The sequence below is a fragment of the Equus asinus genome, chromosome 8 (genome assembly GCF_041296235.1).
Source record: "Equus asinus isolate D_3611 breed Donkey chromosome 8, EquAss-T2T_v2, whole genome shotgun sequence".
Lineage (NCBI taxonomy): Eukaryota > Metazoa > Chordata > Mammalia > Perissodactyla > Equidae > Equus > Equus asinus.
In genome coordinates this window covers 52,483,335-52,487,343 of record NC_091797.1, presented here as the reverse complement: position 1 = coordinate 52,487,343, position 4,009 = coordinate 52,483,335, and the positions used below count along the sequence as shown (strand labels likewise).

At 40.1% G+C, this 4,009-nt stretch overlaps 1 pseudogene; it reads right to left on the bottom strand.

Moving 5' to 3' along the window:
• Positions 1 to 903: 903 nt before the first annotated feature.
• LOC106847198 (small ribosomal subunit protein uS2 pseudogene) lies at positions 904 to 3,679 on the bottom strand (annotated as a pseudogene).
• Positions 3,680 to 4,009: the final 330 nt, after the last annotated feature.

Genomic DNA, 4,009 nt, shown 5'->3' with positions numbered 1-4,009 from the left:
TGAACTGGCGAAACCCTGGGCTACTGAAGCAGAGCGTGTGAACTTAACCACTCAACCACGGGGCTGGCCCCTGTTTTTGCAACTTACTCTGGAAATATCAGTACAACTCGTCTGGGAGATAGCATGTAAAGTTTCCTCATGTTTATTATGGCTACATAGCATTATATGGTATAGATGCACCACTACAGACTTCACCAATCCCCTACTGATGGACATCTGGTTTCCAATCAAATAATGCTGCAAACCTGTCCATAAGTCATTTTGTCTGCATGCAAATAACTGTAAAATGTGCTTCTACAAGTGAAAATGCTGAGTCAGAGGACATATATATGCATTTCTAATTATAACCAATATTGTTAAATTGTCCCAGATAGGGATTGTACCAATTTACACCACCAAGAAACTTTAGAGTGCATGAGAATCAACTGGAGGTCTTGTTAAAGCACAGATTGGTGGGGCCCAGGTCCAGAGTCTCTGATTCAGAAGGTCTGACATGGGACCCAAGAATTTACATTTCTAACAAGTTCCCAGGTGATGCAGCTATTGCTTGCTGGTCTAAGATCCAGACTTTGAAAACCATTGCAATAGATCGATTTGGCTTCCAGTGCTCCGTGGAACGGTTCTGTCAGAGTCAGCAATGTCCTCTTCAATTCTGTGTTCTTTTCTCCATCTCCATTTTCCTTGACTCTTCTGCTAGATTTTAAATTTTTCCTTTTTTTTTTTTTTTTTGAATCTTCTATTTCCTATTTGGTTCTAAGTGTTCTTTCCTGCTATTGTTGTCTTGTTCTTTCACTGACTCTTCTATCCCTTAACTGCTCCAGGCTCCATCTATTAGCCCACAACTTTCACCCATAGAAAACTCACTCCTTCTCAAGACTAGGAGAAAATGTAAAGGCCGAAGCCATCTTTTGATCCTAACAAGAGAGCTTGCATTGTAGAGACAGAACCCAGATCCTGATGACATTATTTGAACCCTCTCTATTCAGCCATACCAGAAATCAGCCATATCTTTCTCTTCTTTTCTACTTTCCTTCCTCTTTGCCATCAGAGTAATATATATAGTTTTAAAAAATCAAACAACTAAAAAATGGCAATACCCTGCCTCACATTCCTCACTCTGACCTCCATCCTGCTCCCTGGAAGAAGCTCACTGTTGTGCAGGGTGTGCACTGCATACCCCTAGCAGGTGTCTTCACAACATAGATGTTATGCTTATTTTCTTGCAGATGGGAGTGTTTTTTGTTTTGACTTTTACAAAATCAGGATATTACAACAACTTTCTGACAGGTTTAAGTGCCTTTTATGAAGGTGACCCTGAGTACTTTCAATTCTTTTAGCTTTTTCATCTGGCATTTTCTTCCATATTTCTAAATAATATATTTACTTCAATTTTTTTTTATATATATCAGTTTTAGATGTCATCTATTAACTTCTTAATATAGGAGATCAGCATTTAGCTAACTTATGCCTTCCTCCCACTTTCTCTATATCCCACCCTCTTAAATACATCACAATTTTCATTAAAATAAAATGATTGATATTATTATGACTCTGTAAATATTATTCAGTGACGAATAAGTAGTAATTATGATTATATTTCATTTCCTTTCTTGGGCTTTGTAAAAAACTTTATTTTCCATCACTCTATTTCCATTTTCTGTTTAAGAGTCTGTGGAAGAACAGCTTCTAAGACAACGCAGTGGTTGATCCTACCCATTTCAATGGCCTGAGCAGTAGAAGCCACAGACCAGTCTCCAGCGGTGGGCTGAGTGCTCCAGTTTTCAGTAGGGAACTGCTGGATAGGCAGAGGGCACCTGTGTGCCTGCAGACCAGTCTGTGACCTCAGGTTGAGTAGCAGTAAACTTGGGAGCTGGAGCAGTCCATTCACCCTGAAGTTCCTCCTCCGTCACAGTCTTTTCAGCAGCAGCCTGCTCTTCCTTTTCAATCTCTTCAGGATCTCTGGAGAAATAGAGATCAGGTGTGACCTCCCATGGATGGTCACGGGAGATGGTGCCACCCATGTGCAGAACTTCCTGGGCCAGCATCCAGCACATCAGACCTGTTGAGTGAGCTCCCTTCTTGCTGCATGGGATGGCAATGTCCGTGTAGTGCAGAGGAGCATCTGTGTTACACAGAGCAATGGCAGGCAGGTTAACATAGGATGCTTCTGTGAGAGGCTGCGGTCAGCTCTGAGATCTGTAACCACCAGGAGTCACCGTCCTGGAAAGCTGCCTGGATCTGGTTAGTGAAGGTCCTAGGAGCGAAGAGGCCAGCAATAGGAGTGACCCTGGTGGCAGTAGCACACTTCAGCACAGCTCATCGGCCAGTATTCCTGAAGTATATGACATTGACATTAGCGAGTTTTCAATGCCTACAATGGCAAAAGCTGCCAACAAAAGCTTCTCCCAGGTTCTCTTAAGATTTATGATGTGGATATCACTTTTCCTCCTGTATATGAACTGTTCCATTTGGAAGTCTAAGTCGATGCCACCTAAAAGGGTTCCTGCTGCAAGGAATTTGAGAACATCCACCTCCTTCCTTTGCAGAATATCAAGGGCTCTGGACATTGTGAAAGTTTCTCTTTAAGTTACAACGGGAACTCGGAACAATGCCGTATGAATGCCTTTCTGGGTAGCATGGAAAGACTTGCTTTTTCTGGTTAATGATTGCCTTTTTAAAAAAATTTTGTTTCATTTTCTGTATGCCTATCCAACTATTTTTTTAATTGTCAAATGCTCATCAATATTATTTTCCACAACTCAAACATATTTATAGATTTCACTTTTGTTCTGGAGACTTTTCCTAAATGTCTACTCTTATCTACTGGTAGAGTGATAAACTGGCAAACCAAACTTTTGTTCTTGGGCCCCCAAATGGTAACATATTGAAGGATTTCTCTGGGACCATCCAGGTTCTCAAAAGAATACTCCAATATCTAGCTTAGGAGGCACAGGTTTGGCTGATGGAATTTCAAGAACAGGGTTGGGAAAATGGGGAGATATAGAGTCACTGATAAAAACTTTTACTTAACCCGCTTCCTGTAAGCCCCATGCTTCACTTCCACGTTCCAAAGTACCTTATACCTCCAAGTTCTGAGGCTCTCTTCCTTAAGTCGTGAACTTCTATCTTGCAAAACTACATCTATTTTGTAGGTTTATAATTTTATTCTCTTATTTCATTTCAATGGGTGTTTTGGAAAAGATTTGAGTACATGTGGTCAGTTTACCATGCTTTTTCAGACTATTTTTCTCAAATTCATTTAACCCTCCATTTTTGTCAATTTAACAGCTTGATAGTTTATTATAAGGTGAACATCCTTGTAACTGCTTTGCAAATCCAGATATAGAATTTTGTCAGCCATACTAGAAGCCTCTGTGTGCTCCATCCCAATCACAAATGCCTTCCTCCCTGAAAAGTAATCACTATCCTGACTTTGAAAGTCATCACCTTTTTGTATTTCTTTGTGTATTCCTAGACACTAAAATTTAGTCTTGATCTTTTCTTTAATTTGATGTCTTCAAGTCTCCTTTAATCTAATGGTTCTTCCTATTTCTTTCTTTTTCTTACAGTTTATCTACTTAAGAACTCAGTCGTTTGACTTGTAGGGTTCTCCATAGTCTGGATTTTGCAGATCGCACATTCGTGGTATATTTCAGCATACTTCTTTGTCCTTTGTTTCTTGCAAATGGGCAGTTGGATCTAGAGGCTTGATCAGACTCAGGTGTAATCCCTTTGGTAAGACTACACATTATTTGAATTTGTGTATTCAAACATACGTATTGGGTTTTGGTCCATTCTAATCATTACCCTTATTGACCTCAAATTGTCCCATCTTTGGCCGGAGGGAGCCTCTTCCAGTTTGCTCCTGAATCCTTTGGGCACGATCCTAGACATCTTTAATAGTTCCTCTGCTCTCTAGTATGACAAGGTATTTCATACTCATTCTATAAATTTCCTGCACCAGAACTAGAATCATCCATTTCTCCAAGAAGCTTCTGTTAGTCATTTT